The 23580-nt window shown below is 36.7% G+C and overlaps 1 pseudogene; it reads right to left on the bottom strand.

The window, feature by feature from the left end:
* Nucleotides 1–841: 841 nt before the first annotated feature.
* Nucleotides 842–23580, bottom strand: part of LOC149173954 (putative pentatricopeptide repeat-containing protein At1g26500) — an 81268-nt pseudogene continuing 58529 nt past the window's right edge.

Raw genomic sequence — 23580 nt, forward strand, 5'->3', positions numbered from 1 at the left:
TCGACACTTGCTGACATTATAAATATTGCTGGTCATTTCCCCAGATTTGTAAATGGGGACGAAGCAGAGACTCTCTTTGATCCTGTGACTTCTGGGGAGCTTGAGGGCACTTTAAAATGGTTCAAAAAGGATAAAATCCCAGGTCTGGATGGTTGGACCATCGAATTCTACCTTGCATTCTACGAGCTGCTCAGCCATGATCTGCTAAGGGTAGTGGAGGAATGTCGGGTATCCGTAACAATGTATAATGCTATCAACTCGACATTTATAGCCCTCATTCCCAAATCGGACTCCCCATCCTCTTTCGATGATTACAGACCCATCTCACTTATACTTGGGATACTGGATTAAGCCTGTCAATCAGAAGATTGCTGATTGGACATGGCTAGTATCAAAACTGGAGAAGAGGCTAAAAATTTGGAGTCACAGATACCTATCAAGAGCTGGCAGGCTTTTTCTGGTTAAATCTGTCCTTGAGGCCACTCCCGTATATTGGATGGCACTTACCTGGATACCTAAAAACATCTTGACCAGGCTTCACCAAATATGCAACAGATTTCTATGGAATGGGAACCAAGAAAAGAGGATATTTGCCTGGGTGGCCTAGAAAAGGATAGTTGTTCCAAAGAAATGGGGAGGCTGGGGTTTGAAAGACCTGCCTCTCTTCGCTCAGGCACTTGCTGCCAAAATGGGGTGGACATTGATCACAGGACAAAATCTTTGGACAAGCATCACATATCATAAATATATTTGGCCAATGAATATCATGGAATGGATTCGACTCCCAAATTGGCCCAAAACTGGCATCTCAACAGTCTGGAAGGCGCTTCTTTATAACAGATTACAATGATGTGCCAGAACCACTCAACCTCGAGCCAGAAGGCCCCGTGACCCACCTCTCATAGATAAGAATACCCCATGGGCATTCTTTGACGGCGTAGCCCAAGAGCAGGGATGCGGGGACGGATTTATTCTATACATAAACGAACAGCACTATTATAAAGTCTGAATGGGTTTGGGGACTGGCTCAAACAATTATGCTGAGCTCATTACACTCCGTCACCTCATGCATTTCTCATTGGGTCATAACTGCATGAACATTCATATTTTCGGCGATTCAAAGATCATCATAGACTGGTTTAATGCTACAACTGCATGCCACACTCACACACTCACCATAATACTGGATGAAATGAATATCATGAAGGTACATTTTAATGATATTACTTGTAATCATATTTACAGGGAACACAACAGCAGTGCTGACGAACTATCCAAGGCGGCCACGACACCACCCCGAGGAGAGTGGATGATCCAGGAGCAGTGAGGGTCTAATGCTTTTCAATATTATCATCGGCCATACATAGACCCTCAATACTACAAGGTGGAAAGCCCATGAACTGAATATCTGATATAAATTGTACAATTTTTTTTATTACATTTTGACGAAAAGTATAAAATTGGCCCTGCGTGGCAATATGTATATAAAACAAAAGGAACAAAATGATCATCCTGTGTAATGAACTGGTTATCTATGCTGATATATCTGTTATCTATTTTGCTGAGCCATTAGGCTAACAGACTATAACATATGCATCTTGATGCATCTACAATATGTAATTTTTCAAAGTTTAATGAAAGATTACGATTTTTCCAGGGGAAAAAAAAACAGGTGAAGAGATGCTACTCACAGTCATATGTGGAATAATGAGAGAAGTTACAGCCAAGTGAAGGAAGATGTCCAGTCATATGGCATTCAAAGGATAAGTCAAAACGAGGATGGCAAAGGAATGTTTGGAAAGCAAGAGATCCATTCATATGAACATAGAACAAAGAGTTTTCTCAGGAAAACTAATAAAGCTAATACAAACCCAGTGGAGAATCTTATGGTGTATTCAGGAAGTGGAAGTCAACTAGAAGAATTGATGATGAAATTATTTGAGGAGATCTTGGTGTTTCATAGTTTTGAAACTAATATTTTGTGTGTAAATGTAGGATACACTGAAGTAAGGCAACTGTTTAGTGTTGTCATAAGTAAAGGGAAAAGCAAAGATATGAATTTTGAGAAGTTAAAGGAAGGAAATTCAAATACAGAGGAAAGAGTAGCTATTAAACATAGTTGTAGTGAATTATGCAGATATTGGACAACTATTGAGGATTAACGTCAAAGGAGAACAACTACTGAAGGTTGATATAGAAGAATTTGTAGATATTAAATAGTTATTGAAGATTATTGACGTTGAAGAAAGCCAGAGTAAAGGACTATATGGAAAAGAACTTGCCAGAAATGTTGGCATAATGAGGAAATGAGGTAAAGCATTTGTGATTAATGAATTGATTGATTCTGGTAAAGATTTATATGAAGGAACAAGGCAATATGAAGTCAATTTGAAACAAGGAGTTGATTCTGAAGATTAGATTGAAGTAAGGAAGGATGAGATTAGAATGTCTCAGAAAGATGGAATGATGTTGAAATTACAGTATGAAACTGTTGAACTAGAGATGAGCTCAAGAGATGATAGTAACAAGAATACTATTGTACAACAGGGGGTTATTGATAAGAAGAGGTTGAAGATGACATTTTAGAAGCAAGAAAATATGATGCCATGATACTTAAGGGTGCAGAGATTAAGTTACTAGAAGAAGAGGTATTCCAAATACCTAAGCAAGAAGGAACAATTCTTAGTTTTAAAGAAATCTGTGGAGTTGCAGGTATACTGAGAATTGAAGTAAGAAGTGGTGAATCCATGAATGAGAAACCAGACGAAGGAACTAGAATTATTGCAAGGGATCAATGGAGAAAGAAAGAATTTGTACGTTTTAGAAATGTATTGGTATAGGGATTATGATGTTCTTATGCAAGAACACATCCAGTTGCAGGAGGATAGTATTCATCATGTGAGAAGTGAAGTGGAAAAAGAAATTAATGAGTTGTAGGAACTCATACAACAACATTCCAATAAACTAAATAGAGGACAAAAGAAGGAAGGAATATTGGCTGGAAAGAATGACACAGGTGAAGGTAATGATAAGATGCAAATTAAATTGTGGAAGTCTGACAAGATGATGAACAAAAAGCAGTAAGATATATGAAAAAGACAGCAGCAGACAGTGAGAGCATATCTAATGGGACAATACAACATAAAGTATGGAGATCGAGAGAACAACAAACAACAACAGTAACCAAGGACAGACTACTGAACAAAGTATGGGATCTAGGAGGACACAGATCAGAAGCACATGATCAGGAGATCATGATTATTTTTAACCTTGGGAGTTTGATGTAGGAGCATCTAGACCTAGCTAGCAATGTGATGGTGTGGTCACATGTTGTGGCTAATGAAAGTTTGGAGGAATTTAAATTGTATTAATTTCAAATTATGTAAGTGGTCAATTTGTTGCCTAATTCTGAACATAAGTGGGAATAAAATGGAAAGTGATCCTCCCTACATGGAGATCAAGTCAATTATCTATATTGATTAGTTAGAGTAGGATTTGGTTTCTTAAAATATAGTGAACTCCTTTATTTTTGGAAGGAAACTGTTAGATAGAAAATATATGTAATTTCCTTTCTTTTCTGAAAAGGAGAGTCAAGAGAGTCGAGAGAGACAAAGAGAGAGGATTCATGATGGAATTGTAAGCCTACGGGTAGATTAGGAACATAGGCCACTAATTGAAGAATCAGGGCAAAGAGGAAGGATTCAAGAGAGCATAATAGTGTGTGGATTGTAATTGAAATAAAGGTCTTTTAATTTGTGTAACCGGGCCAAGGAAAGACTCTGTAAGTATCTTATTATGAATGAATGATTGTTGTGTTTATGATTGATTATTGGGCCTGTAGAAACCCTTGTATGTTTTCAGATTATTTGTGTTCAGGCTGGGTGATTATTCCTTTGGTTTGTTATGTTTAAATGCCTAAATCACGTGATTCATAGAAGTCATGGCTTTATTTTAAATATCACTGTTTGATGCAAGTCGGCGAAGTCTTTTTACATAGTTTTGGTCTCACAATCTAAAAACCCGAATTACACTAAGAATTGGTGCGAAACATAGTCGGATTTGAAATCTGGACTTGAAGTTTTATAAATGGTGGCTTATATCCATATCGGGTCTGAAAGACTAATCGGATCGACACATTGGAGCAAAAGGAGCCTACCAAGTGGACATTGCGATTGGCAATTGTGCGATTAAATCATGTCTGTTAGATTGCGATCATCTGTTGCTGTTGGATCGTGAAAGCGATTTTGTAACAGTGATCAGGGGCTCATGTCCCAAGTGTCGTAAAATTATCAAAAATGAAAGTGATTAGAACTAGTTCAAACCTGAATGACTGGAAAGAGCTCGTCCTCTTGATTCTGGCGCCATGAACGGTTCGAAAAATGGTCTCTGCATGAGGAAGTTATACCAAAAAGAAGAATTGCCCAATAGCATTGAAATTTTGAATTTTTTCAAAAAATTTAAAATAGAATATTCCTTGGAATAATCCTTTTGGGCATCCAATTGGAGGGCACCACGTGGCCCCAATTTCACAAGACTTTGGCATATTTAAATGGTTTTTAGAGGCACGGGGAATCAAACCCACCACTTCCTGTAAAACAATACACAGCTTTACCAATGCACCAACGCAGAAGGACTTGAAAGGCTTGCGGGGCAAAGTTTATAAGAAGTTTAAATAATGTTTAAAGGTGGGCCAAAATGGGGCTAGCCCTTAATGGCCAGCCCCCACTCATGAAACCATAGCCCTGAACCAAGGGCTTAACACCTTCCGTTGGCGGTTAATACATAACCGAAAATTTAATGCTAAAGCTAGAGTTTGGTCACATTTATGCAGAAACCAATGGTAAACAAACAGTTCAACCGAAAGTTCAGGCTCAAACTCCGAGATAAACCCAAAACCGTTGGGAAACAGTCACATGCACTTAAATGGAACTAACAGTTAGCGCTCAATTCACGGTTAGTCTGGTGGAGATTTTGGCGGAGGCGACAAATTTGGCGGTCCCACCATATTTGGTGGGCCTATCTGGCCCTCTGACTTTAGCTAATTGGATTCTTTTCAGGGGAAATAGGCAGTGCAATGAATGAGCCATAACTTTGGCTAGGAAAGTCCTTTTTGGAAGATTTTTTTACTTTTATTTTGACTATTCATATGATTTTTAAGCCATTGGCACAGGTTAGAGAGCAATCAAAGGTCGCTTGTAGGTTTTTTGCTGCGTGGAAGTTCCAGGAGCCACTAGGGTCCAACATATGGGAGCTGTATAGGGTTGCAGGTACCCATTGGATGAGAACCAGTAGCCATTCCTGACTGATTTGAGCGTTCCGAATCCATTTTTATAATCCATTTCATCTGTTAAGGCTTGTATTCAGTTGTACAATCATTTTGAGCTTTTAATCAAATCGAGGACATGCCCATTTGGGAGCCTTGGACCCGATAGATGTAGCCCAGGAGGGTTGAACTATGTCGTCATATGCTATTGCATCTGTGGTTGAGTTTTTTTTCTTCAGAACAAATCTGTTTTAGTATGTTAAATAGATAAATGAATTAATTCTACTACACATAAAAGGGTCATAAACAGCTGAAAAACTCATTGGTTTTTAACTGCAAGACATGTACATCATTTAAATATGTATGTTTACTGAATTGAATACCTTGCTAAGCATTTACAAGTAGTTCCATATTCAAATCAAGTTGGTATTAGAGCTATGTTGTTGTTTATTTGTATCAAAAGTAGTCAAATAAACTATAGACAGAGCGTGAAATGAGCCAGGTAGCCTTCGAAATGCTCTTTTTATACAATTGCAAAGTAGATAAACTCTCTTTCAGTCAATCTTTGGTGTAGTTGTCTTTTAATTGTTTTGTGCAAATATCTTCTAATTGTCTTGCAAGTATTGATGCTTACCAGGCTGAGACTTAAGAGAGGAGAAGGACATTTGACTAGAGCATGAGAGAATCCTCATTCAAGGAGGACCAGAGAGCCATCACCTCCACCTTCAATTTCACCCTCAAGAGTCTCAGCAAAAGCTTCAAGAATTTCTGAACAAGAAGGAGAAATTCCTGCAGACATGGATCCAAAAGAAGAAGAAAGCGTCTTCAGAAAGGCTTTCTTGGACCTTACTGAAATGGTGAGAATATTGTATCAAGAAAGAAATGAGAAACTGGCTAGAGAAGGGTCCAAACATCCACATGAAGGAGAGGGCTCTTTAGGAGGTAAGAAGGATGATGATCATTCCAAGAAAGGACATGGAGGAAATGGTGATCCACCACCCCCATCATCACCTTCTTCTTCTTCATCCTCATCTTCTTCTTCAACGCATAAGCATAGATCCTTTGGAAAAGGTCCCTTTTTGAAGCTTGATGTGAAATTCGAATTACCTATGTTTAATGGTGAAGTGAATGTAGAAAAGCTTGACAACTGGATTAGGCAGTTGGAAGTTTACTTGAGGATCCAGAATATGCATGATGATGCCACAAAGATTCAGTTGGCTTCTTTGAGAATGGATGGAGCAACATTAGTTTGGTGGGAGGCCAAGACCAAAGAGGAAATCAAGAAATTTGGTAAGGTTACCTTAACATGGACTGAGTTTCTTTTAGCCATTAAGGAACAATTCTATCCTCTTGCTCACATGCAGTAAGCCATCATGAACTGGCAAAATTTCAGATAGCTCAAGGGTCAGAGTGTACAAGACTATACCCAAGAATTTAGGAGAAGAGCTCTCTTGTTAGGGGTAGATTTACAGACCCAAGAAACTCTGCTGAAATACATAGGTGGCTTGCATAGCTACCTTAAACACACTATCTTGATGTTTAATCCTACTAGCCTGGATGAGGCTTGTGTCCAAGCTACCCATTTAGAGGCTAGAAACAAGCCCCCCAAGGGGAAAACTAAAGAGAAAACCTCTAAGGGAAAGGTTTAAAAGAATGCATCTGTCAAATAGGAGAGTGAGAAAGTGATCTGTAAACATTGTTCTAAACCAGGCGATGAGGAGAAAAACTGTTGGAAATTACATACTAAGAAAAGACCTCAATTTAACAAATCCAAAGGGAAACAGAAAACTGTTGCTACTACATCTACACCACAAGATTTAGGGGATGATTCAGGTGATGAGACCAAAATTGCAGCCATGGGTTTGAAAAACTTGAAGGGAAAAGAAATTGAAACTCAAGCCAGCACTAGTACCTCAAACTATCATGTAAAAGCTCCTAGTGAGGAAGAAAGAATAGAACTGTTTCATGTGAGGGTAATTTCAAAACATACTAAAATTGACACACTATTTGATAGTGGGTCACAAGCAAACCTTATATCAGAGGACTTGGTCAAGCAGCTTAAACTTGAGACCATTCCACATCCGAAGCCATATCCACTTGGATGGATTTGCAAGGATGAAAATTTACAAGTTTCAAGAAAATGCACATTGCGCTTTGCAATTACTGCACATTTTATTGACACAGTTGAACTTGATGTGGTACCTTTTGATATAGCAGGAATTGTTTTGGGAAGTCCTTACCTGTTTGATAGGAAAGCTATCTTTCATCGCCATGAAAACAAATATCATCTTTTCAAAGATGGCAAGGATTTCATTGTTAGAGCTCATCGCAAGAAGAAAAATATAGCGATGGTGAAAACAAGACAGGTAAAAAGGTTGGTCAATTCAAGTAAGATTTTTTTTCTTCTTATGATTAAGCCCAAGGTTGACATGCATCAAGAGTCATTTGACAATTGTGATCCAAAACTTAAATCAGATTTGTGATGTAGTTGATGCATATCATGAGATGTTTTAGGAGCCAACAGGTTTTCCTCCTAAGAGGGAGATTCAGCATGAAATCCATTTGCATCCAGATTGTCCTCTTCCAAACACAGGCATGTACTGCATATCTGTCATGGAGAATGCTGAAATCAAGAAGCAAATCAAGGACTTGTTGGACAAGGGTTTCATAAGGCCAAGTACTTCGCCATGTGGGTCACCGATTGTATGTTAGGTAAACTTGACTCAGGATAGAGTAAAAGTTGACCAGGTTAAACAATGATGGTTTTGGGGCACATGGTATTGTGCACCCATGGTATTCTACTCATGGTATTATATGTAATGGAGCTTATAAAAGGCTGGAAGGACTTCATTGTAATGCAAGACCTAGAGGTGAGCGGTGAAGGGTCACTTGGTTGGATTGGCCAGGGTTTTGGCCAATGCTAATGAGATCTTATTAGGTTGGGTTTTTCCCTGGATTTGGGGTTTTCCCGGATAAACATTTGTGTGTATGTGTTTATGATTGTTGCTAGTTATTTCTTATATATATTCCTCTCGGTAATTATTTATGTTATGTAGTAAATTTCTTAACATTGTATTGATTGGAAAGAAAGATGACACTTGGCATATGTGTGTTGATTTCAGGGCCTTGAACAAGATAACGGTAAAGAACCCCACTCCCAAGGATAGATTATTTGATAGATCAGCTGAAAGATGCTCGATATTTCACTAAGTTAGACTTGTACAGTGGATATCATTAAGTAAGAATTGAAGAAAGCGACATATGGAAGACAACCTTTAAAACCAAACAAGGACTCTTTGAGTGGCTTGTGATTCCATTTGGTTTGTGCAATGCACCTGTAACTTTCATGCGGGTAACGGATGATGTCTTGCGTCCTTTTCTTGATGATTTTGTTATTGTCTACTTAGATGACATCTTAATTTTCAGCAAGTCTAGAGAAGATCATGTCATGCATGTTAGGAAAGTACTTGATGTTTTGAAGAAGAATCAGTTGTTTCTTAAAATGTCAAAGTGGGAATTTGGAAAGACTTCTTTGGTTTATTTGGGACACATGGTAGGAGGAAGTGCTTTGAGGATAGATCTTACTAAAATAGAGGCTATTGTGAATTGGCCTACTCCCAAATCCATTACAGAGGTAAGAAATGTTTTGGGTGCAGCTCAATATTGGAGTTAGTTCATCTCTAACTTCTCTTCTATAACAGCTCCTATGCATGGAGTGACAAGTGTGAAGCGTGCTTTCCAATGGGGAGGCAAGCAGAAAAAATCTTTTAAATCTTTGAAAGAGAAGATTAGTTCAGCTCTGATCCTTACATTACTAGATTTGAGACAACCATTTGAGATACAAACCGATGCTAGTGATTATGCCATGGGTGCAGTTCTTCTACAACATGGTAAGCCTATTGCTTTTCATTTTGAAACTTTTAATGGTGTTGTTGTAAACTATCCAACTTATGATAAGGAGTTGTATGCGTTGGTACAAAGCGTCAAAAAGTGGAAACACTATTTGATGGGCAAAGAAACTGTTATACATATTGACCATCAGCCCTTACAGTACTTGCAATAACAAAGCAAGTTACAACAATCACGACACTTCAGATGGATGGGCTTCTTGCAAAAGTTCCATTTGGTAATAAGGTACAAGAAAGGTACTTTGAATAACGTTGTTGATATGCTTTCAAGGCCTATTATTGGTGTTGTTACTTTACTTAATAATGATTCCATTGTACATGATAGTTACATAGAACAGTATGCATCTGATGATGACTTTAAAGATGTGTATGCTAACTTGAGTAAAGGGAATCATGTAGAGGAAAATGACTATCACATGCATAAAAATTTGTTTCATTTGGGCAAGTTGTGTATACCACAGGGGGAGAGAATAAGTGTCATAAGAGAAGCTCATTCTTCTCTTATTGCCGGCCATTTTGGTGTAATCAAAACAGTTGCACATCTATAGAGGTATTGCTATTGGCCTCGCATGGTAGATTCTATTTCAAGGTTCATAAGAGGATGTTCATTATGTGCTACAAGCAAGCCTAGTAATAGGAAGCTTGGTTTGTATACTCCTTTGCCGGTACCTTCTAGACCATGGGAGAGTATCTCTATGGATTTTGTAGGAGGTTTTCCAAAATCTAGAAAGCAGCATGATTATCTATATGTAGTAGTTGATTGTTTCAGAAAAATGTGTATACTTATGCCTTGTAAGAAAACTATAACTGCTGAACAAACTGCTGAATTATTTTTTCATCATCTATGGATTCACTTTGGTTTGCCTACTTCCATTATTAGTGACAGGGATTCCAGATTTGTGGGGAATTTTTGGTCCAACCTATGGGAGATAATGGACACAAAGTTGAAGAAATGTACTGCTTTCCATCTGCAAACAGATGGACAAACCAAAGTTGTGAACAAAACCATTGTGAACCTCTTGAGAGGATATTGCAGCAAGCATCCCAAGCTTTGGGATGAACATTTTCACTACATACAACATGCTTACAACCATGCCAAGCACTCTTCCACAAACACCTCACCATTTGAAGCTTGTTTTGGTTACTTGCCAAAATCACCTCTTGATTTCATTCTTAAGAAAGATGTCGCCATTGAGGGACATAGTGATATTGAAAAAGCTCGTTCATTCATTGAAAGAATTTAGCAAGTACATCAGAAAATTCAAGAACAACTTGAGAAGAGTCAAGGCAAGTACAAGGAAAGACACGACAAGCATAGAGTCGATCACAAGTTTCAAGAAGGGGATGAGGTATGGCTGTACATTAGTAAGGAAAGAATGCAAGGAGAAGGTAAAATGCTGAAGCCTATCCATTATGGTCGATTCAAAATCCTCAAGAAAGTTGGAAATAATGCTTTTCAATTAGATTTGCCTTCCTACATGCAAATGTATTTTGTTGTCAATGTGGAGAACTTACATTTGTTTGAACCTCCTTTGATTGCTAATCATGAGAGTGTTGTTCAGTTGCCATCTATAGAAGATTTCTCACCAAAATTCTTAGATGAGCTTAAAGAATATACAATCCTTGACAGAAGGACATGCACTTCAAGGAGGGGCAATGTAGATTATGTTCGGGTTGGTCTCAAAGGTAGCAAACCAAACAAGGCAAAGTGGATGGAGGTGGACAGAATGAGGGAGTTATACCCTCACCTCTTTAATAGGTAATTAAAGGCTTTTGGGGTCCAAAAGCTTCCCAATGAGGAGGCATGATCAAGGGTTCATGTCCCAAGTGTCATAAAATGCTCATAAATGAAAGTTCTTAGAACTGGTTCAAACCTAAACGACTGGAAAGAGCTCATCCTCCTAATTTCGGTTCTATGAATGGTTCGAAAAACTGTCTCCGTATGAGGAAGTTATGCCAAAAAGAAGAATTTCCCAATAACACCGAAATTTTGAATTTTTTCAAAAAAATTTAAAATAGAATATTCCCAGGAATATTTCTTTTGGGCATCTAATGGGAGGGAACCACATGGCAAGCTTGAAGGCCGCCACATGGCCCGAAGTTCACAAGACTTTGCCATATATAAAAGGTTTGTGGAGGTGAGGGAATCGAACCCACAACCTCCCATGAAACAATACACAACTTTACCAATGCACCAATGTGGAAGGACTTGAAAGGCTTGCGGGACAAAGTGTATATGAAGTTTAAATAATGTTTAAAGGCGGGCCCAAAGGGGGCTAGCCCCCACTCATGAGACCATAGCCCTGAACCAAGGGCTTAACACCTTCCGTTGGCGGTTAATACATAACAGAAAATTTAATGCTAAAGCTAGAGTTTGGTCAAATTTATGTGGAAACCAATGGTAAACAAACAGTTCAACCGAAAGTTCGGGCTCAAACTCTGAGATAAACCCAAAACCACCGGGAAACGGTCAAATGCACTTAAATGGAACTAACAGTTAGTGATAAAGTCACAGTTATTTTGGCGGATATTTTGGCGGAGGTGACAAATTTGGCAGGCCTATCTGGCCCTCTAACTTTAGCTAACTGGAGTCTTTTCAGGGGAAACAGGTAGTTCAACGAATGAGCCATAACTTTGGCTAGGAAAGTCCTTTTTGGACGAATGTTTTTTTGATTTTGACTATTCAAATGATTTTGAAGCCATTGGCATAGGTTAGAGAGCAACCAGAGATCGTTTGCAAGTGTTTTTGCTCCATTGAAGTTCTAGGAGCCACTAGGGCCCAACATTGTGGGAGCTGTATAGGGTTGCAAGTACCCATTGGATGAGAACCAGTAGTCATTCCTAACTGATTTGAGCTTTCTGAATCCATTTTTATAGTCCATTTCACCTATTAAGGCTTGTATTCAGTTGTACAATCATTTTGAGCTTTTAATCAATTCAAGGACATGCCCATTTAGAAGCCTTGGACTCGACAGATGTATCCCAAGAGGGGTGACCTGTGACATCATATGCTATTGCATCTGTGGTTGAGTTTTTTTTTCAGAACAAATCTATTTTAGTATGTTAAACAGAGAAATGAATTAATTCTACTACTCATAAAAGGTCATAAACAACTGAAAAAATCATTGGTTTTTAACTGCAAGACATGTACATAATTTAAATATGTATGTTTACTGAATTTAATACCTTGATAAGCATTTACAAGTAGTTCCATATTTAGATCAAACAGTGTATGGTATTTCAGATGGCATAAGGACTATAAACGGTATTGAAGGTTAGACCCCCGATCCCATTCACTATTCGACACGTGGCACAAGGGTGAATAGGGAAATTGCTTTGTTGGATGGTTAATCCCCATGTTAATTGTCCACCTGAAATACGATATGGACCATCAGATCTGCTATGCGCAGATTGACGGTGGAGAATTGGCGACAGTTTAAATATTCGAATTGATGATGACCATTGGATCAGAGATGTATGGAATGGTGGAGATCAGCCGATTAGAGATCGATGATCGGAGTGTCCAATGGGAAGGTGATGGACCAAAGGATGGACCTGCCGATATAGAGAAGCGGGCTTATAAATATTTGAGATCCGATTATTTGTGTGGAGTGGGGTTTCCTGGGTATTTCCTGCATTTCTATGTATTTCAATAAAAATTGTTTCCGGGGTTTTTTTTTAAGGATAAAAGTGATATAAACCATTCCCAAGAGTGTAATGGTTCTGATAGTTCAAGTGGTCTCGATTTTAATGAAAAAGTACCAAAATTACGCTTCCGATATAGATATGTGGGCATGAAATTTAAAGGCTTATAAGGGTGAAATAGTCCTGATAAGGTGTGAGGGTGTAGCAACCTTATGGTTGCATCACCAAAGAATCCTGTGGTAGGACATCCCTTGATCTTGGGATGACCATGGCTTTCTACGGCCGATGCTTATATTGGATGTCGTTCTGGGGACATGTATATTTCCCATGGAGATTCTAGGAAGAAGGTCACCTTGTATCCACCCACTATATCCATTCAGGAGCTCTGAGACACTTTATTCTTAGACTACAGTAGTGATGAGGAGACTTAGCCTGTTTCCTTGATACATCAGAATGTTGAGTTCTCGCAGGAGGATGAGATTCAAGACTTCCTGAACAATCTAGACACCATGCCCAATTTTGAGTCATTTAGTCAGATTTTTAGTCTATATTTTCAGGAAAGTCATGAATCTCTACCTCCATTTCCACCATCTATAGAAACACCTCTGTGTACTCTTGAGCCTAATACCACTCTTGTTGAGATTAGTCCAGGCAAATCCTTGCATATCAATTCAAACTTGGATTCATTCCAACAAGAGAAACTTGTGAATTTGTTGCAAAACCATCTTGATTCCTTTGCATAGGGCTATGAAGATATGAAATACATCCCTCCTGAAACTTGTATCCACTGTTATCACTCCAAAATTTCCTTTGAAAAATTAGCAAAAAAAGGAAATAACAGAGGTAACCACAAACCACTTTTGGACATCAAGACCTAGCCTTCCTGATGCTCAGAGAGGGCTCTCTTTATTATTTAACTTTGTTTTAGTTAATAAATTTTAGGCTAGTTATGGTTGCAATTGAGTTTTGCTTTGAATTTGGGTGGTGGGATCACTTACTTAGATGAACATAGGTTTTCTTTTGCCATTGGGCTATGGAGTCATAGGTCAGACAAACAAGACTGGATCAAGGTTCTAAAAGACAGTGTCTGTAAGGTAAGATATGTGAGTTTTTTTAGATATCAAGGGTTGGATGGTGAAGTGGCTTTAATCTGATCCAGGGAGAAATTAAGGGTTCCCTAGGCCGGATTATGGAAGGAATGAAAGAGGTCAACGGGGATGGGAGAGCAATTAAGGATTCTCAGATCTGGGTATCAGAGGAAAACATGTAAATGATTAACTATGAAAAACAAAGTGTACTTAAACAAATTATGAGTGATATTTCCAGTTAATATATTCAAATTTAGAAATAGTTAAGTTTATGTAAAACATAAGAAAGGTAACAAAATCACATAAAGAAGATACTTCACTACAAATAACTCATCTCATGAATCCTGCAGTTCAATGCTTTTATTACTTGCTCTAGTATGTTGATTTGAAAATGGTATAATCACCCTTAGGTTCAATATCAAAATAACTCTACAAATGTATACAAATCCACACAAAATACTTCAAATGAAGAAGAATTTATACAAATTCTAAACTGAAATATCTTTAAAAAAATATCAAGATTGGTTTTACAAATATCTCAAACTGTTTTACATTAATAAAACTTAAATTAAGGACACTCAAAACTAATGAATCTATTTGGCACTATATTTATGGATTTATGGTGAGAAATAAGAGAAATTCAAATTTGATAGCAACTCTTAATTGATGATGAGGCTTCCAAGTCACTAACTACCTCCTTCCTTTGTGCATTCTGCCCCAGAAATTCTGCAAACGTAGGGTCCAATGATACCTTTGTATATCTCAATTCGAAATAGATATATAAAACTAAAAAGATGTTATTGTAGATAAGTATTTTATTGATATAAACCTCTTTCCGTTTCCAAAAATTTAGCTCCAGCTGTTCACAATATTCTTCGCAAAAAGTTGTCAAAAACAGGACTTCACATAGTTCGAAAAATAGGTTGTGACGATATGCATGTATCTCCGTTTTTATAATACCTGTGTAAAAAGTGAGATACGTTTTTGTAGATTAGCCTTTTAGGAACACCAAGCTCCTCTAGTTTCTCAAAATTAATCTTGGATGGGCCACAATTATTTCTGCAAGATTATGACTTAAACATGAAATTTATGGAAAATGTACCATTCCTGCTCTGATTTCATATTTTAACCTTAATTTTCTTTTAACTATTTTTACCTTTACTTTGGATAAACTTCATTATTTCTGGTGAATGTGTCTTCATCTCTATTTAACCCTTACTTCCTCCATGTTTACTTTTATTGTTTACCTTGATTGCTCTGTTTTTCATCTATCTTCACTTTGACATGAATTTATTTTATCTGTATGCTTTGTAACTGTCTTCCATGCTATTTGTCTTCTCACTGATTGCTTTTATTCACTGATGATTTATCTTTTTCCTTTTACTGTGCTTTTTTGACTTTCACTGTAACCTTTTCACTTTTACTATACATTTTCAAATGAGAGGGCCATTCTGGTTTTTTCTCAAAATACCCAGAAATTGGTAAATTGGCTTGCAAATTGGTTTGAATTGTGATTGCAGAGGGTACAGTGGCTGCAGACATGAACTGGATGCTCAAATTGGGTGTCCAAAGCTTCTTCGGGCGGTAGACGGCAGTGAATTTTGGTCACGATGCTCAAGGTGTCGCAAACGTATTGTTGAGGTCTTACAAAAAAATAAGCGAAAGAGGACGAAATGGGGCTTCTTGGCCTTTTAAATGGCAACAGTTATATTTTGGCAGGGAAAGTATTTTATGAACAATGAACATTTTCACATTGGGCGGGGAGGCAGTTTTGGAGACCATCGCACCACTTTTGGCAGGCGGGCAGTATTTCCCCAAGGGAATCTCACGTGCTCTCGGGCTGATAAAGGTCGGAGAGGGAGTGAGCGCGATATGGATGCGCATCGTCAGATCTAGGGGTGAGATATTTGACGGGTGTCACACTGTGAAGCTGCACAGAGGGAAATCAGGGTGAAGATTTGCAGGGTTTTCTTTAACGGCACCAAGGGTTGGTGGGTTAATAGGTTTATGTTGGGGAAATATGAAGTGGGGAGTTAATTTAAACAATGCGGGGGATGAAACTATAGTTTATAATTAAATTGGGGTTTGGATATTATATATGAAGGAGTTATTTAATATGGGAAAAAGGTATATCGGGGAGCTAATACATTAGGTTAGTACGTTAATATGAAATGAATGCGCGGAATGTAAAATATAGTAAGCATAATGTAAAATATGATGCTTGGCTTGAATTTATTCATTGCGGTGGCCCAATATCAACATTTAACACTTATACTTAGGATAAAAGCATTTTTTGTGGGTTTTTGAGTATTTTGAATGAGAGAGGAATGAGTTAAGGGGGTTTTACCTTTCCTAGGTAAAATGTGTTTTAAACTTAGGAAAAGGGGATTTTGTAGGGTAAAATGAGTGATGTAAAGGGAAAAAGGTTGTTTTCATGAATGAGAACGGTTTCAATAAGGTGGAATCCACTACTTGATGTCCATGAGTCATTAAGTCGAGGGTCCGGTCCCACCAAAAGTTAGAGAAATGCTCTGAGTCTTTATGACTGAAGGATTTTAGTACTCAAGCACATTGTGGGGAGGGAAAATAGTAATATGCCAAATGATGTTTATCCATGATTGTAAAAATTCCTTGTACCTACCCATCTGCTATTTTAACATTTTATTCCTTATTTACATGCGTGCATTTGAGCTTGCAAACCCGTATCCATTTTTCTTTGAAACGGGAAACTAACTAATTCAAACCTTATTTCATCCAAGAGCTCAGGTTAAATTGTTGAGCTCCCTATCATTCTCTATTTTAACTATTGATCTACCAAGATTAAACTGTTTGGCTAAATCTTTATTCTCTATCTATCAACATTAAATTTAAAGCATGAAAAGTCAAGATTAAGTTGTTTGACTTATTATGGATTATGGTATTTTAAACAAGGTACACATAATCATTATTTGCGGAAAAATTAAAATAGTAGTGCCATTTGAATTTGCACACTCTCATGATCTATTTTTATCTTTTCTTGCGCGGTTCATATTTTTCACTTTTTTTTTTTTATCTTTGTTTCTTTTTGTCCTTTGATTGCTCTTTTAGGACATACCCTCTTTATATTTTTTAATTTGGGAATACATTTGCAGAAAGCAAAGGTATGTACAATATTATAATACTGACCATAGTCAATTCAAATTATGAATCCTATTATTATAGGACCCTAATAGTGGCTCCACATGGGGATGTCATTTCCTTGTGAGATGTTAAGAACATCATCGAATAGTAGCTTGATCCATTGGGCCAATCACAAGCATGTATATTCTTTGTTGTATAATCTCCATGACTGAAACTCTTGAACTAAAAATACACCCTTTTCTGCAAACTGAAATTTGATCTGAAACTGAAAGAAGGTATTGCAATTCTCAAACCAAACTAATAGATCATCAAGATCTTTAGGACCTTCTTTTCAAGCTTCAACTTCTAATGAATTATTTCATAACTTGTTGAAAACTGAAAACTAAAATAAACTGAATTCCTACCTACTTACTCTAATCAGTTGTTCAACTGCTGGTTAGGTAAAATGAAATAGCCAATGCAACCATTCAAGCATTATGTAATTTGATGTATTTTGCTACATTTGCTTGTTTGTGATCAAAACTGAGATTCTAAAACCAATTATAACCTTGTCAACAAATGAGAAGATAAGGAAATACTTGATTTCCTTTGTTGACTCTAGAAACTGTACAAAAGGATATTCCAAGATATATACACTAATGTTTAACTAATCTAAGCAATTGTACTATTGTTCTGGATGGCCTCCATGTCATGAAAGTGAAATGTCATTTTCATCTTTATCACCCTATAGATTTTCAGATAAGCTTTGTGATGATATTTCTACTGATTGAAATGTCTATCTGGTGAAACCTTTATCATCTTGATTTTGAATCTCATAGTTAGTTAATGGAGAAAAATTTTGATTGCATTCATCATCTAACATATCAGCTATTAGATCATAAAATGCATGGAAGGATTGCTGCATGCTATTCATCCTTTTGTTTGGAGATATTATACCATATTTCCTTTAAAAACTGAAATGATTCAAAACATACTGGTAGAGAACTTTCTTATGTCATCTGATTAAATGTCTCAATAGAAGTTAATAACTACACTTGTGAAACTGAAGAATCCTGATTAAGATTTTCGTTGTCTTCTTTGTCGTTAATATCAATACCTAAAGACTACTAAATTTTTATTCCTTTAAAGTTTTCTCTGATGAACTGAAATGAAGCAAAACAAAGAGGCAAAAAAGCTTCACTTATTTCCAAATTTGCTACACTTTCTTCCTCACTTTCATAGTTGATATGAATAAGATGATAATTATTTTCAAGCTGCTGAAACTGAATTTCTTTATTTCCCAAACTAGTTTCTGATTTCTCTGTAAAGTTAGTTTGGATGTGAATAACATAATTATCATCATACTGATCATATTTAGGAAAATCATTAAAAGAAGTAATGTCATCAAACATACACATTAGATCAGTAGATTGCTCCTCCACATATTGCTCTATAAATCTATCTTCTGATCTATGGTAGTTGGAATTAGTAGGAATTTGTTCATGGCTATCAACCTCTTATTTTTGTGAAATAAATCTGTCATGGTGATTTTGAACAAAAAAATTATCTTTCATGATGATCTTCTATATCCTTTCCTCTATTTTTCTTACCAAAATGTCGAGTTTTACCTCTGCAATGTTGTTCTTCTCCACTCCTGCTTTCAACTTTTCTCTTCTAATTTGCAGATTAACTTCTACATCTACTGCAATGTTCTGCATCTGTTCTAGTGTTGATGGGTTTCTTTCTCTTAGACGAAATTATATCTCTGGATCAAATGCTTTTGGATAATGAAAGAGAGCTAAATTAGGAGGAGGTCTTATATTTGATGGCATTGAATAATAGATTTGATTAAATCTGTTAGAAAATTGTTGTATTGTTTCATTTGGCTATCTTTTTAACTGATTATATTCTTCTATGATCACAAAAAGATTGACTTTGATTATCCATCTATCAAGGAAAAATTTGACAAACTGTTGGAAATTTGAGATGCTTGCAATAGGTAGATTCTTGAACCAACTCTTTACTCTACTTTGCAAAGAGAGAGAAAAAAGTCTGATTCTAACATCATCTTCATCAATCTCAAATAAGTCCAGATAATTCTCAAAACCTTGAATATGTTTTTGGGCAGTGATTTTACCATCTTCTCCATCAAACTTAGGGAGATACTTGTAATAATTGTTACGGAAAACATGGAGTGTAGGAGGTAAGATGAGTGGCTTATACCTATCAAGAACTTTCCAAGGTACAGGAATATGTACAGGGATTGTAAGATCATTCTTAATTATTTGAGATTTCTTGATTGGAAAATGATCATCATAAGATTCAGAAGAATGTTGCTCAAATGTGTAAGGAGATTTTATATTTACAATTTTCAAAGGAAAATAATTAAAAACTAATCTAAGATCTTCTCTAAAATACAATATACATTGAAAAACCTTCTTGATGAGAAAAAACATGATGTCTTGGATAACAATCCAAGTTAGAAACCTGATCTTCCCATATTTTTATTTCAGGTTCATTCCTCTAGTGGACTCTTGATTGTCAAATTGATTTGGAGTCACCAGGTGGATGATTTTAACCTTTGTGTGTCTGATCACTGTCCACCATCATAGATCAAATCTGAACTTGTAAAATATTTCTGAAGATAATGTTAGTCATCCCCAGTATGGTCACCATTATGTTATCACTCCAAAATTTCCTTTGTAAAATTAGAAAAATAAGGAAATAATAGAGGTAACCACAAACCACTTTTGGAGATCAGGACCTAGCCTTCCTGATGCTCAGAGAGGGATCTCTCTTTATAATTTAACTTTGTTTTAGTTAATAAATTTTAGGCTAGTTATGGTTGCACTTAAGTTTTGTTTTGAATTTGGGTGGTGGGATCACTTACTTAGATGAACAAAGGTTTGCTTTTGCCATTGGGCTATGGAGTCATAGGTCAGACAACCAAGACTAGATGAAGGTTCTAAAAGATAGTGTCTGCAGGGCAAGATAGGTGAGTTTTTGCAGATCTCAAGGGCTGGATGGTGAAGTGGCTTCTAATCAGATCCAGGGAGCAATTAAGGGTTCCCTAGTCCAGATTATCTAAGGAATGAAAGAGCTCAACCGAGATGGGAGAGCAATTAAGGATTCTCAGATCCGGGTATTAGAGGAAAGCATGTAAATGACTAGCTGTGCAAAGCAGAGTGTACTTAAAGAAATTCTGAGTGATATTTCCAATTAATACATTCAAATTTAGAAACAGTTAAGTTTATGAGAAACATAAGAAAGGTAACAAAATCACATAAAGAAGATACTTCACTGCAAATAGCTCATCTCATGAATCCTGCAGTTCAATGCTTTTATTACTTGCTCCAGTATGTTGAATTGAAAATGTTACAATCACCCTTAGGTTCAATATCAAAATAACTCTGCAAATGTATAGAAATCCACACAAAACACTTCAAATGAAGAAGTATTTATACAAATTTTAAACTGAAATATCTTGAAAAAATATCAAGATTGGTTTTACAAATATCTCAAACTGTTTTACATTAATAGAACTTAAATAAAGGACACTCAAAACTAATGAATCTATTTGGCACTATATTTATGGATTTATGGTGACAAATAAGATAAATTCGAATTTGATAGCAACTCTTAATTGATGATGAGGCTTCCAAGTCACTAACTACCTCCTTCCTTTGTGCATTCTGCCCTAGAAATTCTACAAAAGTAGGGTCTAGTGATACCTTTGTATATCTCAATTCGAAATAGATATGTAAAAAGTAAAAGAGGTTATTGTAGATAAGTATGTTATTGAGATAAATCTATTTCAGTTTCCCAAAATTCAGCTCCATATGTTCACAATATTCTCTGCAAAAAGATGTCAAAAATAGGACTTCCCACAATCCGAAAACTAGGATGTAAAGATATGCATTTATCTCCCTTTTTGTAATACCTGTGTAAATAGTGATATAGGTTTTTGGATATTGGAATTTTAGGAGCACAAACCTCCTCCCATTTCTCAAAATTCATCTTGGATTGGCCGCAACAGTTTTTGCAAAATTATGACTTAAACAAGAAATTTCTAGAAAATGTACCATTCCTGCTCTGATTTCATCTTTTAACCTTAATTTTATTTTAACTGTTTTTACCTTTACTTTGGATAAGCTTCATTATTGCTGGTGTAAGTGTCTTCATCTTTGTTTAACCCTTACTACCTTCATCTTTACTTTTATTTTTTACCTTGATTCCTCTGTTTTTTCATCTATCTTCACTTTGACATGAATTTATTTTATTTGTATCCTTTGTAACTGTCTTCCATGCTATTTGTCTTCCCGCTGGCTGCTTTTATTCAATTTGATTTTTCAATCTAATACTCTTTCATCTGGCTGATTTATCTTTTTCCTTTTACTGTTCTTTTTTTACTTTCACTATAACCTTTTGACTTTTACTGTACATTTTCAAATGAGATGGCCATTCTGATTTTTTCTCTATATATCTGGAAATTGGTGAATTAGCGTGCAAATTGGTTTGAATGGCGATTGCAAAGGGTACGGTGGCTACAAAAATGAACTGGATGCTCAAATAGGGTGTCCAGAGCTTCTTCAGGCGGTAGATGGCAGTGAATTTTGGTCGCAGAGGCTCAGGGTGTCGCAAACGTATTGCTGAGGTCTTACAGAAAAAAACAAGCGAAAAAGGATGAAATGGAGCTTCTCGGCCTTTTAAAGGGAAACAGTTATATTTTGGTGGGGAAAGTATTTTATGAACAGTGGATGTTTTTCGCATTTGGCCGGGAGGCAGTTTTGGAGGCCATCGCACTGCTTTTAGTAGGCGGGCAATATTTCCCTGAGGGAACGTGATCTATGCCAGAGGCTGACACATAGCAAAATCGGGCCTGAGAAAACCACGAATATCACGTGCTCTTGAGCTAATAAAGTTCGAAGAGGGAGTGAGCGCGATATGGATGTGCGTCATCAGATCTGGGGGTGAGAGATCTAACGACTGTCGCGCGGTGAAGCTGCATGGAGGGAAATCAGGGTGAATATTTGCGGGGTTTTCTTTAACGGCACCAAAGGTTGGTGGGTTAATAGGTTTATGTTGGGGAAATATGAAGTGGGGAGTTAATTTAAACAATGCGAGGGATGAAATTATAGTTTATAATTAAATCAGGGTTTGGATATAATATATGAAGGAGTTATTTAATACGAGAAAAAGGTATATCGAGGAGCTAATACATTAGGTTAGTACGTTAATATGAAATGAATGCGCGGAATGTAAAATATAGTAAGCATAATGTAAAATATGATGTTTGGCTTGAATTTCTTCACTGTGGTGGCCCAATATCAACATTTAACACTTATACTTAGGATAAAAGCTTTTTTTGTGGGTTTTTGAGTATTTTGAATGAGAAGGGAATATGTTAAGGGGGTTTTACCTTTCCTAGGTAAAATGTGTTTTAAACTTATGAAAAGGGGATTTTGTAGGGTAAAATGAGTTATGTAAAGGGAAAAGGGTCTTTTCATGAATGAGAAGGGTTTCAATAAGGTGGAATCCAATACTTGATGTCCATGAGCCATTAAGCTGAGGGTTCGGTCCCACCAAAAGTCAGAGAAATGCTCTGAGCCTTTATGGCTGAAGGATTTTAGTACTGGAACACATTGTGGGGAGGGAAAATAGTAATATTCTAGATGATGTTTATCCATGATTGTAGAAATTGCTTGTACCTACCCATCTACTATTTTAACATTTTATTCCTTATTTACATGGGTGCATTTGAGCTTGCAAACCCTTATTCATTTTTGTTTGAAACAAGAAACTAACTAATTGATCTAGACTTAACCAGGAATGCAACAAATTACAGAGATAACCATAAACACAGATATGCAGTAGAAATAATACTTCACTTCATTAATGTAAAATACTGAAATATGCTTACAAACAGTAATGGAAATAAACCAGCTAGGGCAATGGTAGCTTATCTCTGAGAAGAGATGTGGTGGCTACATGCCTCTGAACTGTCTTACAATGAGGCTCGAAGGCCTATTTATTGTTGAGAAACAATGGAAAACCCTTAACATTCCAAAACCTAACCCTAGAAGATGAAACGCCAAACTGTGGGCCCCGTTTCGGTAAATTGGTACATCAACTTCCCGGGGTCGTAACTTTGGCATACGATCTCCGTTTGATGTGTACAATAGCTCGTTAGAAAGATCTATCCGAGCACTACCACTTTGGGAGGCAACATTGATTTGTGGACCCATGTTTCCCCAGATTTCCCAAAAAACGTCGTTTAGGGGCTCAAAATGGCTCTGGAAGTTTAGGACCCGAAAAACTGCTAAAAATAGTAAGTTGTGCTACAATTAAGGAAACTGAAAATGCTGAGAGAAACAATGGTGGGGGTCCAGGTGGACTTGGCAGGTGGCCACCAAGATCCACCTGGATCACTAATTCAAACCTTATTTCATCCAATAGCTCAGGTTAAACTGTTAAGCTCCCTATCATTCTCTATTTTAACTATTGATCTGCCAAGATTAAACTATTTGGCTAGATCTTTATTCTCTATCTATCAACATTAAATTTAAAGCATGAAAAG

This window comes from Pinus tabuliformis, chromosome 4_1 (assembly GCF_031772625.1).
Source record: "Pinus tabuliformis cultivar Carrire ecotype Pingquan chromosome 4_1, CPIR1, whole genome shotgun sequence".
NCBI classification, from domain to species: domain Eukaryota; kingdom Viridiplantae; phylum Streptophyta; class Pinopsida; order Pinales; family Pinaceae; genus Pinus; species Pinus tabuliformis.